We start from the raw sequence: 15,462 nt of genomic DNA on the forward strand, positions 1-15,462 counted from the left end.
TTGATCAAACCAGGAACCTGTTGCAGTGTCTCAATCATATCCAATTTCTTGAAGATTTCCATTAAGCACTTAAATTTCTTTTCCTTCCTATGATTCTTCTTTAGATGAGGATGGGATTTTTCATATGATTTTTTCTTCTTTCCTCTCATCTTCTTTTTCTTCCTTTTTCTCTCCCTAAATTTTCTCTTTTTCCTTTCTTTCATTTTTTTCTTCCCTTTTCTTTTTCTTTTCAACTTCTTTATTTTCACACAAATCTTCTTTCTCTCTTCTCTCTCAACCACTTCTTTCTCTTTTTATTCATCTTTATTTTTCTCACTCAACTCTTCTTTCTCTTTTCTCTCTATCTTTTCCTCATCTCCCTCTATTTTTTTCTCATCAAGAATCTTGTCACTTTCAGTGACATTGGTTTGCCCTTCCTCCTTAAGGTTAACTTCAGTATTAACCTCATCATTCAATCTCTGACTAATGTAACGAAGGTGCATCTCCATCCTTTTACATGATTCTTCAATGCTTTTCTGAGTAGAGTCGGAATTTTTCAAAAATCGTTGAAGGGTGTCATTCAAATTTACTGATAGAGAGGGTTGTTGCTGCCATTGTTGTGGTGGCGGCCTATCAAATTCTTCGGCAGCTTGAGTGGTTTTGTGATGACAATCAGGTATCTGTATGTACTGTTGAACTGCCTCCTCCAACGTTCTCCTTTTTCCCGATAGAGAGGGTTTTTGCTGCCATTGTTGTGGTGGTCGATTCTTAAATTGTTTGACAGCTTGCCAAAATTGATCATTATCCATGCCTGAGTGAGATCCCACCAATGGTTGAAATTACCTTAGTAGAATTGAGTGCCTATTAAATTTTTGTTCGAATTGCATCCTACAAACATTAGGCACAAAACTCTAGAAAATATTTGTTAGCACAAAAAGATAGAGAAGATAGATAAAAACAAATCAAAGGATATAATTGAAAAGATAAGAAGATAGGAAATAAAAACAGAAAAATAAAAACAGAAAAATAAAATAAAATAAAATAAAAACAGAAAAATAAAATAAAATAAAATAAAAACTGAAAAATATAAACAGAAAATAAAAATTCGAAATTTAAATTAAAAATTCAAAAACAAGTCAAAGATAATCAATAATCACACAAATTAACCAGTTAAACCACGAGTCCGCGGCAACGGCGCCAAAAACTTGATGGACAAATTTATGAACACCAAAATATGATGTCACAAACTTGTTTTTCAATCGGCAAGTATGACTGAATCGTTCAAGTAATAAACTTGGTAAGACCAAGTATCGTTCTTCCCAAAGGACTCACGGCCTAGGAGAGGCGACAATGGTGGCCGCATAAGCAAGTTCTTCTTCCTTGAGAGGGTTTCTTGGGAGCATGAAGTGCTTCATTTTAGGGCAAAGAGGAGAAGAACACGAATGAAATGGGGTTTGTAAAGCATATTATACCTCGGTTCTACCTTTGTCTAAGGCGATAAAGCATTATATGCCTCGGTTAAACATAGCACCCGATGCCGTAAGGTTGACTTGACGTGTGGAAGTAGCGTGTTTAGTGAGTTGCAGGTGTGGCAGAGGTTTTATGCCTCAGTTCTGCATGTACCCGAGGTAGTATCACCTTTTCAAAAAGTTGTCAGCCTTGTTTTAGGCACCGGTTTTTCGTGCAACCGAGATCGTAGCGTTGTTCTGGTTCGGTCCGACATGCAACCGAGACTTACTTGATGGACAAACTTATGAACACCAAAATATGATGTCACAAACTTGTTTTTCAATCGGCAAGTATGACCGAATCGTTCAAGTAATAAACTTGGTAAGACCAAGTATCGTTCTTCCCAAAGGACTCACGGCCTAGTTTAGTTATGTGATTTCTTGATTAGCTAAGACTTACAAACGAAATAATTGAGATCTTATATGCAAAAGACGAAAATTAAATATGTATGCATGAAGTTTTGATCAATGGCAAAAAGCAAAAGATAAACACTTTCAATGAAATATATGAATGAATATGTTGTTGGGGGTCAATTTCATCTTATCCACTCTCATATATTTTAGGAATTCAACATTCAAATCATCATTGTTAATGCCACTCTCTAAAGTACCTTTCTAGAAGGCTTCTCCCTAATCACGAGTTCATACAATTCCTAGCATTCCTAATGATCAGTTCATAAGTGCAGGAGCTTAACGACAACCAACATAATATTGGGAGAAATTCCCCGGATCTAGACTTCCCCGTACGTTCCCGTATCGACAAAACCAATAATCATGCATCGAATGAGTTAAACAATGCAAGCATTAAGCAAAGAGGAAAAACCCTAACTAATGATGAAAGAAAGCATAAATCTTAGATTAAGATGCAAGCATAAATTCCATATATGAGAGCTTCAAGAGATTACATTGATTCCCCAACAAACATACAAGGTTTAGTTCACCATATTCATGGTGAACCTAGATGAATTACAATGAAAGTATGAAAGAATAAACCCAATAAAGGTGAAGAGGTAGCCTGAGCATCCAAGATCCTCCTTCAAAGGGGTGGAAGAGAGAGTGTTTGCCTCGTTTCTGCCAAAGATACAAACCCTAGGACGTCCTAAAGCTTATATACCATTCTAAAATTACAAAAAATCTAAGCCCAAGCCCATAAATGTGCCGCTCAGCAGTAAAGTACCGCTCAGCGGTGAGTGCGCGTCTCTTTTCTTCCCCTCAGCGGCCATTTTGCCCTTCAGCGGACCTCCCGTGACCTTCTGAGTGCCGCTCAGCGATAAAGTGCCGCTGAGCGGTGCCTTCGGCTTCTCCTTTTGCACTCTTTGATTCCTTTTCTGATTCCATCTCTCTCATTCTTCACTTCTTTCACTAAATTCACCTTAAAACCTGCACAAAATCACTGAAATCAAGCATAAACCTGTCCAGCTCTCTTATTTCTGAAAATATGGATAAAAGTATGATTTCAAGCTAGTTTCTAAGTCTAAAGGTTGCTTTTAGTATCAATTTTAAGCATGAAAATAACAGTTTTTCAACTGTTATCAATAAGGTTCCCTTAATTTCAAATCTGCCATCGCATTTTGATAGGCAGCGGTTTGATATAAAATGAGTTATATTATGCGAGTTTAAAAGCAAATATTGTACTAGTGTGTTATAATGAATGATACACACTGATCTGGCGATTTCCAATATACTTAAACATATTGTTGGGACAAAAGTTTTCTGCTTTCACAGTTGCACTTGAGTCAAATCATTCTTCCTCTGCTTTCCATTTACATTTTGCCTTATTCCTTCTTCACTAAGCTGTGGGGAAGAAGATTACTTGTATTCTTACTGACGAGTTTTTTTAAATTTAAAGTACATGGAAATATCCAAAAATAACTTCTATACTTGTTTTCTAAGATTAGTTTTCCCTTAGTTATCGAAATATTTTTCTTTTAAGCACTTTTAAGTTTTGCATGATTTTCTCCATATGTCATTCTTCATTCTTGCTTCTAGTTTCAACCCTCTAGTTTCTAGTATATATTGCTAATTTAATATATACTATTGACTCTGGCCACGCCATTGACAACTCTAATTCTTCTGAGTTAACAGTTCCATCTCTGGACTTGGATGATAAAGAAGCATTTGAGAAAGAAGATAAAGAAGATCCACAACATGCAGAAACAAAACTAACAACTTCAGAGAGCCAAACCTGATTTGTTTAATATACTTTTGGATGTTGCACATGCATAATCCCCCTAACATCCAAAAACACATATTGGACCAAGGACATTTATTGCTGAATTCAGAATATGGAGAATCACACATTAAATGCAAACAACAAGTGTAATACTTCTTCGATATCATTAAATATCATGAGAAAACCAAATTGTTAAGAATAAACCATGCATAAAATTTCATCGAAAGGCATAAGCATATCTCCCGCTTTTAGATAATAAGACAGGAAATGTAGCTTCTACTGGAAGAACTTAAAAATGTAATTATGTGAATTTGGCTTATCAAGCATACCTTTGTTTTCATATCTTTAAGCATATCTTCAAGACTAGCCCTTTGAGCTCCGAGAGTTTCTAGTTTCCTATGTATTAGTTAACACAATTGCAACAAAAATCATACACAACAAATGGAATATTGTACCTTCATTTAACATTACATGCTACCAAACAATTAAAATATTTACCACAACAATCTGAATGTACATTAAAAAGTGCCTTCTATTGCTCGCTCTAACTAAACAATACTCATTCAGATTGACTTTTCAAAATTCGCCATTCGATTTCTTAACTTTAATAAGCACTCCTCACTAAGAGTATAGCCACAAAGAAACCATCCAGCACTCGGTTCATTGGTAAATTTTATAATCACGGCATACTAACAAATATGAGCAGTGCATGTTATACAGTGAAGAAATGCTAGTGGAAGAGAAAATAGTTACTGTGGAAAGAAGTTACTCTAGTATTGTTGCGAAACCCTAATCGCCCAAACATAGCAAAAGAGAGGATCTAACCTTCTAGAGGAGTCGCGGTCCAAGAGCGTTGGCGGTTTTGACAAGCAGACGATCTGGAAAGAGTCGCGGCGTTGGCAGTTTTGAACTTTGCCCTCAACGCAAGAGCTTGTGGAGGAGAAGAAGATGTGCCAGAGAGAACTATAGAGAAGACGTTGATAACAGTTGAAAAACTGTTATTTTCATGCTTAAAATTGATACTAAAAGCAACATTTAACGCTTAGAAACTAGCTTGAAATCATGCTTTTGTTCATATTTTCAGAAATAAGAGAGCTAGACAGGTTTATGCTTGATTTCAGTGTTTTTGTGCAGGTTTTAAGGTGAATTTGGTGAAAGAAGTGAAGAAGGAGAGAGATGGAATCAGAAAAGACATCAAAAAGTGCAAAAAGAGAAGCCGCAACTGCCGCTCAGCGGCAGTTTACCGCTGAGCGGCACTCAAGAGATCACGGGGGATCCGCTGAGGGGCAAAATGGCCGCTGAGGGGAAGAAACCAACTCACGCACTTACCGCTGAGCGGTACTTTACCGCTGAGCGGCACACTTATGGGCTTGGGCCTAAATTTTCTGTAATTTTAGAATAGTATATAAGCTTTAGGACGTCCTAAGGTTTGTATCTTTGGTAGAAACGAAGCAAACACTCTCTCTTCCACCCCTTTGAAGGAGGATCTTGGATGCTCAGGCTACCTCTTCACCTTTCTAGGGTTTTATCTTTCATTCTTCCATTATTATTCATCTAGTTTCACCATGAATATGGTGAACTAAACCTTGTATTGTTGTTGGGGAATCAATATAGTCTTGTGAAACTCTCATATATGGAATTTGTTTTTACATCTTATATTTAAGACCTATGCTTTCTTTCATCAGTAGTTAGGGTTTTTCCTCTTTGCTTAAAGCTTGCTTTGTTTAACTCATTCAATGCATGATTATTGATTTTGTCGATACGGGAACGTACGGGAAAGTCTAGATCCGGGAAATTTCTCCCAATAGTATATTGGTTGTCGTTAAGCTTCTGCACTTCAGAATTAATTATTAGGAATGCTAGGAATTGTATGAACTCGTAATTAAGGATAGGCCTTCTTGCAAGGTGATTTAGAGAGTGGCATTAGCAATTGATGAAAAGAATGATGAATTCCTAAAAATATGAGAGTGGATAAGATGAAATTGATAACCCCAACAACATACTCATCCATCTAATTCATTAAAGTGTTTGTATTCCTCTTTTCCATTGATCAACTTCATGCATACATGTTTAATTACTGTCTTTTGCATTTAAAACCTAAAATCAATCATTTACAAGTCTTAAATAATCAACAAATCATATAGCTAACTAGGCCGTGAGTCCTTTGGGAAAACGATACTTGGTCTTACCTAGTTTTATTATTTGATACGATTCGGTCACATTTGCCGATTGTTAAACAAGTTTTTGGTGTCATTTTTCGGTGTTCATAAATTTGTCATCAAGTTCCTAAAGCGAGAAGGAGTGTTAGAAAATTGCTTCAGGACTACACCTTTTAAGGTAAAAACGTATATCTTATTATGTTGAGATTACAAATCCATATATACAATGCTAGAAAGCTATTTTAGGAAGTATAATAATAGCTCCTAAAGAAAGAATCCCTATATTTCAGGGATATCCTAATCATACATGATAATTATAATCTCCTAAATAAGGAAGAAATATAATTAATAAAAGCAAAGACTTTAATAGAAATAATACAGCTAAAAAGATTATGACACTCCCCATCATGCTAGTGAATGGGTATTTTCCATTCCCAACTTGGAAACGATACTTTCGAAGTTATTACTGTTCAGCCCCTTTGTTAGAATATCTGCAAGGTTGTCTTGTGAAGAGACATATGGAGTAGATATTAGACCACTGTCTAATTTTTCTTTGATAAAATGCTTGTCGATCTCGATATGTTTGGTTCTATCATGTTGTACTGGATTATGAGCTATGCTAATAGTAGATTTGTTATTACAATAAAGTCTCATTAATTCATCTGACTTTATTCCTAAGTCTTCCAAGATGATCTTTAACCATAGTAGTTCACATATCCCTTGTGCCATTGCCCTGAATTTTGCTTCCGCATAGGATCTAGCTACCACATTTTGCTTTTTACTCTTCCAAGTCACAAGATTTCCACTAATGAAGTGCAATACCACGTAGTTGACCTCCTGTCCACAATTGAGACTGCATAGTCTGCATCTGTATATGCTTCCACACTTACATTCCCATTTCATTCAAACAAAATTCCCCTGCCTGGGGTTCCCTTCAAATATTGCACAATTCTTAATGCAGCTTGTAAGTGAACCTCCTTAAGTTGGTGCATGAACTAGCTAACAAGGCTTACAAGAAATGCAACATCAGGCCTAGTGTGAGATAAATAAATCAATCTACCAACTAACCTCTGATACATTTCCTTGTCAACTGTAGTACCTTCTTCTACATTCCCCAATTTCATGTTTGGATTAATTGGTGTACTCACAGGCTTGCATGTTGTCTTCCCAGTTTCTTCTTCCCAATTTCTTTCAACAAATTTGTGATGTATTTTTGTTGAGATATAAATATTCCCTTTTTAGAATGGGCCACTTCAATCCCTAAGAAATACTTCAATTTTCCCAAGGTCTTAATTTCAAATTCCTTGGCTAGATGTTGGCTTAACAGTTGTTGCTCCTCCTCATCATCACTTGTTACTATAATATCATCTACATAAACCAATAGCACTGTAACTCTCCCTGATTTAGAGTGTTTAATGAACAAAGTGTGGTCCCCTTGACTTTGTTTAAAGCCCAGACTTATCATAACTTTAGTAAACCTTCGAAACCATACTCGTGGTGATTGTTTCAACCCATACAATGCCTTTTTTAGCTTGCAAACTCGTGATGATATGCGGGAACCAAGCACCATAGCAAACCAAGGTCTCATCACTAGAAGGATAGAAGAAACCCAAGAAAAGAATAATAAAGTGCTGATTAATAGAGTCTCATTTCAGCCATGAAGATGCGCCTAGCACAAACCCCACGTGCACCCATCTAGCTGCTGATTTGTCTTCACGTGTAGCACATGTTTTCGGTGCATCAATTATTTCCAGCACATGTTTCATTTCCTTACACGTGGCTTTTGATCCACTAAACACGGTTGATCATCAGCTCAGTATAGGCATTAAAATGGTTGTTGGATTGGCTATAAATCAGCACCTCTTCTCATTGTAAAGTTACTTTTGATGATTAATGAGTTTTACTTCTGCTAAAGCATTTTCTAGCAACCGAAACTCTGCCAAAAGTCACCTCCTATTGAGCTTTCCTTCTCCATCTAGCTTCCTACCAGTGAAGGTCACCTGAGCTAGAGAACCCATTCACCATAGAGCTCTTTCTCCACCTATGCATCCACTAAATTCATTCTTCCGCTGCTGCCAAACCACAAGCGTTATCATCTGCTGCATTCAAGTCCTTCCACTGCCATTTGCTTCCTGTGCGCAACTTTCATCACTACTCACGGTCCAACTCATTATTCCACTGCCTTCAACCCACACCTCTTCTGGAGCACCGTATCACCTTGACTTTGTTTAAAGCCCAGACTTATCATAACTTTAGTAAACCTTCGAAACCACACTCGTGGTGATTGTTTCAACCCATACAATGCCTTTTTTAGCTTGCAAATAGTGTTGACAGCTGTTTTTGCCTCATATCCAGGGGGCAATTGCATGTAAATCTCCTCTTCAATTTCTCCATGAAGGAAGGCATTGTTAACGTCAAATTGTTGCAAGTTCCAACCATAATTAGTTGCTAGGGATAATATCACCCTAACTGTATTCATTTTTGCCACTGGAGCAAAAGTTTTCATGTAATCCACTGCATAGGTTTGAGTGAACCCCTTAGCAACTAACCTTGCTTTGTACCTCTCAATAGACCCATCAGCCTTGTATTTTATAGTATATATCCACCTGCACCCTATTGGTCTTTCTCCATTCGGGAGAGCCACCAAATCCCAAGTGTTATTCTTTTCTAGTGCTTTCATTTTCATGTCCATAGCTTGTTTCCATTTTTTATCACTCGATGTCTCAGATAAAGAGAGGTAGGTGTGGTTGTGGTGTTTAGGTTTGTGAGGAAATCTGACAGACAAGGTCCAAGCCCTCAACTAGTCAAGGAACCATTTACTTGAAAAATAACCAAAGAGGCTTCATAATGATCTTTGTAGCATGCCAACACTTCTTTGCACACTCCAAATGGGAGCTAGAAGCTAGCAAGAAGGATCAACTAAACCAATCCAAGCCCATGCAGGCAGCAAAGTGTGTCCAAACCCGTGGAGGGAGCTAGCTAAGGAAAGCATTAATGCAGCCCATGAAGGTATGCCCAGCGCAAGCCTTAGAGCGCTCAACCATCCGCAAGCTCATATCCACTTTACAGCACGTGAATTAGGTGTTTAATTGTATTTTACCATGAGATGCACACTAAGCCACGTGGCTTATGATTCACTATATGCGGCTGATTATTGGCTCAGCTTAGAAGCACCAAATGGATAGATTGAAAGTGCTATAAAATAACACTCATCAGATTGTATGAGACACTTTTGAATGAATATGAGTAAGCCTTTGCTGCCTAGAAGCCAACCCCCTTACTCTGCCCAAAAGTCACCTTCCTTGAGCTTCCCCTTTCTCTCCTCTAGCTTCCTTCCAAGGATGGAAGGTCGTTTGAGCTAGCTTTGCCTCCACTGATAGCTCATTCTTCCACCAACATCAACCACCGAATCCAAATTCTTCCGCTGCCAGTTAAATCTAGTGAGCACACTTCACCTTTACTCACGGTTCCATCATCCATCTACTGCTTCATATTATCCATTAGCTAGGACGCAACCTATCATGTGGTATTCAGAGCCTAGGTTGCTCACGGTGTTGTGTGGTTGTTCCAACTAAGCGTTCTACATCCATTCTTCACTGTCCTTATATTTGTTTCTTTGTTTTTTGCTTCTGTTTTCACTGTTACATTGCCAATCTGACTCCATTAGGTTCTGTTGAGTTTAATTCTTGTGTGCTAGTCTTTCTTTGATGGTGTTTCATCATTTTAATCGGTCAATTCAGATTTGAGTCATTTTAATTTTTTTTAATTTGTTTCTGTTTTGTCATTCTGTCATGTTAGTTATTGGTTTTGTCTTCAATTCTGGTTTAGAAATGTGCTTGAGTTGGACTACATAATCTGTGTGTATGTCCATCATCTACATGCCATATGAGCCATGACATATTCATTCAAGAGCTCGAATGTATGATGACTGGCAGGAGATTCAGATTTATAGCTGATTCACAATATTTTTCTGATGAAAATCTGATTGCAAATTCAATTGAGATGCATCTGATTTGATTAAGCCAATATCATGTACACACCAAATAAGCGATGAATTGCTTAGGCAATTGGAATATCTAGGTCCTCATAAAGGGATGCTGGACTGGATTCAGATTTTTGTATATTTGGAAAAAACAGAGTTTGATGCATTGGAAATTAAAGGATTGGGGATAGTTACCTCATGTAATGTTGGGTTGGATGGTTGAACATGGACAGATTTTGGAACAGTCTTTGTCTTTCTTGTATAAACCAGATTTTTACCAAATCTTACATCAACCCCATCTTGAGTCTTAGTCCTTATTTTTGGTCCTAAGCTTAAGTCAGGAAGCATAAGGATATCATCTTTATTTGGTGCAGTCTCCCCCTAAAGATGATCTTTATAGAAGTAACTTTTGTGCTAAAAAAAAGTGACATCACAAGACACAAAATTTTTTTGGATGGTGGGTGATAGCATTTATATCCCTTTTGTGTGGATGAGTAACCTATGAAAACACATTTTAAGGCTCTAGGATGAAGTTTACCTCTATCACTACTGTGGACATGGACAAAAGAGACATAACCAAAGATGCGTGGAACAAGGTGGTTGGATGTGGACACATTAGGATAAAAGGATGATAGAACCTCCATATGGCTTTTAGAGGCTAAAATACTAGAAGGTAGCCTATTAAGTAGATAATAGGTAGTGAGAACAACCTCCCCCCAAAAACTTTTAGGAACCTTATGTTGAAAAAGGAGAGCTCTAGTTTGATCTAGAAGGTGTCCATTTTTTCCTCTCTACAATCCCATTTTGTTGAGGAGTTTTGACACAGGAGGACTCATGATGATACCTTCCTTTTGACAAAAAGAAATCAACCCATGATTGAAGTAATCTTTGGCATTATCAGATCTAATCCTCTTAATGCTAACACCAAATTGATTTTTTACCATTGAGAAAAAACTTTGAACCATAGAGCTTACTTCAGATTTTTGTTTTAGTAAGAAAACCCATGTGACACGAGTGCAATCATCTATAAAGGTAACAAACCAACGAGTACCAGAAACATTTGTGACATTTGAGGGACCTCATACATCAGTATGAATTAAATAGAAGGAAAAAGTGCTCTTATTATTACTAACAGGGAAAGAAACACGTTTGTGTTTAGCAAGTTCACACACTTCACAATTGAGACTTGCCACATCCAATTTGCTAAAAAGGGAAGGGAATAATAATTTTATGACTCTAAAGGAAGGATATCCAAGACGACAATGATGGAGAAAGATCTTCTCCCTGCTGGTCTATAAAAAAGAGTTGTTATTTCCCAGGGCTGATGGCAGATTTGGATTGTCCAAGTAATACAAGCCATTTCAGTCTCTAGCATGTCAAATCGTCCTCCCCAATTGTTGGTTCTGTATTATGATACAATCATTATTAGAAAAAATAACATTGCATGAGAAATCGTGTATGAGGTTTTTAATGGAGACTAAACTAACAGATAATTTAGGAATATCAAGGACATTTTTTAAGGGTGATGGAAGGGCTTATTTGAACATCTCCTTCACCTGATGCAGTCATCAGAAAGCCATCAGCTATGGATATTTTCTTGTTGCTAAGGCAAGGGATGTATGAGGAGAAAATGTTAGATAAGGGTGTTATATGGTCGGTAGCCCCAAAATCTAGTATCCAATATGGGTTAGGTTGTTTATTTGAGGCATTAAGTCCAAAAGAAGGAAACTCGCCAAACGTACCTGAATGTGTTAGAGAACAACTACATAGTGATTTATCCAACTTGTTAAGGAAGGAGCACATCAGTTGAACCTCATTCTGGTTAAGTGGAATTGGTCCACCTGTTTTCTTCATTTTCTGCAACACCTAGGTGTGCTTGTCCGCCCTTTCTACTGTTGTCGCCTCTTTTTCCCTACTCCTTTTCATGATTTTGGGATCCCTAATCTCGACTAGGAGGCTTTCCATGTAGCTTCCAACATTTATCACAAGTGTGACGAGGTTTGTTACAGAAGGTACACCACACTCCTTCATTTTTCTTTTCCATATTGGTGAGTCCCCCCTTTTGGGGATCAACCATCTTCTTCGTCCCATTTTGTAAATCTGGGATCGTCTTCTAGAGGTGCATCATCAGTCAAGTGGTTAGCTTTCCCTTTAACTTTTAAATTTCTGCGAACAAGCTAGGCCCATTTCAAATAATTTGTTCCATTTAAGCGATAGGCAGTGTTGAGGTTCTAGAGTTGTTCCTGATTGGTTTGTGATGCAGTAGGCACCACTTCAACAGTGTGGTTTGCCATGTCCAAGTAGCAGAACGATAGTAATGCAATGAGAAGAGATTTCAAAGGAAAAGCACTACATAAGAAAGAACACTACAACAATGAAGGCTACAGTGTAAAGTTGTGTTGGCAACAACAATGAAGGCTGTTTTGAAAGAGAGAGTGGCAGCAATGGCTAGGGTTTTACTACGCAGTCAAAGACGGCTCCCAAATATTGAGAGCTTTGATGCCATCTCATAATTTAGGATAAAAACGTATATCTTATTATGCTGAGATTACAAATCCATATATACAATGCTAGAAAGTTATTTTAGGAAGTAATATAATAACTCCTAAAGAAAGAATCCCTATATTTCAGGGATATCCTAATCATACCTGATAATTATAATCTCCTAAATAAGGAAGAAATATAATTAATAAAAGTAAAGACTTTAATAGAAATAGCTAAAAAGATTCTAACAATTTCCCTAGTTTTAAGGAATCAGTTTAGGTTTGTTATTTTTGATTCATGCATTTTATTTAATGGCTTAGTTCTAGGAACACATTGTTAGTGGGTAGTTATTTTTAAATTTTATAAATTGTAACATTTCCTTATTCAATAAAATAAGTTTTCATTATTCTCCATCTATATATTCTCTTTCAATATATTTTTTCAATCCTTTCTGTTCATTTTTGTTCTCTGTTAAAGAAACTTTGTTTTCTTATAAACACCAACAAAATTAATAACTTTAACAATGGTCGCTATGTTCGACAAAAATCTGTAATGTGTAATAACTCAAACATTTAACATGCAACTCACATGAACCACAACACCATGTGGCACAAAAAGATGTCATGCATATACTTTGGAATAAAGAATTACTCTCATCTAACACTAAGACAAGTGACAAATATTACATTTTTTTAAGGACCGCGATATTCCAACAACAGATTTTTAACACTCTTTTGACAACGCCACGTGTCGCCACCTCATTGGTTCGTTTAAAATTTTTTTTTTTTTTAAAACCTATGACCGTAACCCTTATTTTGAGTGAAAATCCTAAAATACCCCTTTCCCTTTCTCTGTTCCATTGCCTTTCCCTTTCTCTGTTCCATTGCAAACGAAGGTCCGTTCTCTTGAGAGGTGGAAGGTCGCGTTTCGTCTCGCTTCGTTCCATTTGCATCCTGTTGTCTCCGGCCAGTTTGGTCTCCTGTTATCGTGCGTAATGGCAAGTTCCGGTGACGATTGTCCGACGACTAAGGTAAGTGGTTTTCCATTCCATGTCGTAGCTTGGTTATTCGGTTTGGGCATCTCGTAGCATGGTTATTTGATTTGGGTTAATGTTTGGGGTTCGTATCGTTGTGTTGTGGTGCTTGGGTTATTGGGTTTCGTTGTTTTGATGATTTGATTTTGGTTTATGCAGTTGAGTGTTCGTCACTCTTTTTCGGCAAAGTATATATGTACTTTGAACGAACGCTTAACAAAGGAGCATCGATCATTGATTGCGACAACTCCATTTGCTTGGTTTTTAGATGTCAATGTCAATGTTAAAGTAGGTAGAAATATACTGAGTGAGTTATTGGGTAAGTGGGACGACTGTAGTAGTGGTTTTATAGTTGGGAATAAAGTTTTGAATATAAATGAAAATGATATTTATTTAGGGTTGGGACTGAGTACAGATGGTGCAAACATTAACTTAAAGGAAGAGCTGGGCAATAGTGAATGTGTGAAATACATAGGCAAAGGAACAAAGGAATTGAATTCAATATACAAAATTCTAATGCGAAAACAAAAGAAGAAGATTCCTTGTTCTCATTTTTGTAGCCTTTACCTCCTGGTAGGGATAAGTGAGATTTTATTTCCAAAACGTAGCGGGAAAGTGTTTCCCGTAATGTTTAATGTTGTTGACAACTTAAGTGCTTTGGGTAGTTATTGTTGGGGTAGTCTAGTTTATCGTTTTCTGTTACATAGTTTGTGCAAAGCTTCAAAAAGGCTTGAAGAAAGGCAAAGGTATTTCAAACGTTTACGTCAACGGTTGTGTGTACATGCTCCAGGTAATTAATAGTATTTGATGTACTTACTTAAATTGTTATTTGAATTAAGTTTGTTACAAGTTAAGATGATTTATTTGTCTTAGGTATGGTTTTTTGAGCTGTTTGTTCCACCAAAAGGTCCTATTGATAAATTTCCACGAATATTGCATTGGATGAATATAAGTGTTGGAGACAAGTTCATTAAACGGTGTATGGAGACAGGTTTGGTAAGTTGTTTGTTATCGAAAGTTTTGTTATGTTTTCATATATTGACCAAAGTTGTGTAATCTGTAATGTGTTGTTAAATTTCAGGTTGTTGACGATTTTTATGGTGGTCCTTCAACAAAGGATAAGGAGGAATACAGACCAATACCTAAAAGAAAGGATGCTAAACCAAGAGGAAAGAAGAAACAAAAAAGAGCTCGCAGAGAAACTTTTATGCGTGCCTTAGAGGAACAAGAATTTCTAATTGAAGAACTTAAAAGGAGGGTTGCAACTTTGGAGGCACAATTGGCTGAAGAGAAGGCAAGAAGGCAAAATAAAGATGACGTTGGACAAAGTGTGCCTCGTACAGAACCATCTGTGAACACTGGTTTTGTATCCCCTACTGACATTGACGGAAATGAACAACCTTTGAAGACGTATGTTAGGGTTGGATCACGAAGGCGTTACAAGGAAAGAGCACTTAGGACTCCATACACCGGGACCGTAGTGCTTAGAATAAAAAATGAGTGATTTGTGTATTTAGTTGATTGAAAATGTTATTTGGAAAGTAATGAAAATTGTAATCATTGTAAATAGATTAAGAAAACAATGTTCAATGTATCCGATTTGGTTCAATGAAATAAAATTTGAGTTTTGGTTTGAATTGGTCTCATATTTTATCTATTCAATACCATTGTTATTATGAGTTGTGGGTTTGTCGATTTCAGAATGTCGTAATTGTTTTTGTCTCCTAAGTTGCAGGCTTGTTTGTAACATGTTGGTGTTTGAGTGGTCATTATGAGTAACATGTGATGTAATGTGAGTCCAAGGAGTGTGGGGTGACCCCTCATGAGTTCGGGGAGCAAGCTGTGCAAGGAATGAGTGAGAGTGCTGAAAAAAGGGGCTGGTAATCGTTTACAGCAACCCTGTAAACGATTACCCGAGAGAAATTGCCAATTTGTACAGAAAGTCCAACACAGGTACTCAGTCAGATGAACAGAGGTCACCATTGGACAAAAAAGTGACTTTTAGGCACTTCTGGACCTGTCTGAGGCTGGTGCAGGTGTTGCAGTGGTGGGAGAGGGTGGGTGGTGATGTGATGTGAGTCCAAGGAGGGTGGGGAGACCCCTCATGAGTTGGAGGAGCAAGCTGTGCAAGGAATGAGTGAGAG

At 37.3% G+C, this 15,462-nt stretch overlaps 1 protein-coding gene across 4 annotated transcripts in view; it reads right to left on the reverse strand.

Annotated features, from left to right (window-relative positions):
• Positions 1 to 2,431: 2,431 nt before the first annotated feature.
• LOC108343820 (protein sym-1) overlaps positions 2,432 to 15,462 on the reverse strand; it is a 55,274-nt gene continuing 42,243 nt past the window's right edge. Inside the window, exons 8-9 of one of the 4 annotated variants that reach the window (XR_008244771.1) lie at positions 3,990 to 4,056; positions 2,432 to 2,867 (exon numbers count right to left, since the gene is read on the reverse strand). The gene's annotated coding sequence lies outside the window, so the exon portion shown is untranslated. The other 3 variants (XR_008244770.1, XM_052867041.1, XM_052867040.1) reach the window with 3 other exon arrangements.

This window comes from Vigna angularis, chromosome 8, assembly GCF_016808095.1.
Source record: "Vigna angularis cultivar LongXiaoDou No.4 chromosome 8, ASM1680809v1, whole genome shotgun sequence".
NCBI classification, from domain to species: Eukaryota; Viridiplantae; Streptophyta; class Magnoliopsida; order Fabales; family Fabaceae; genus Vigna; species Vigna angularis.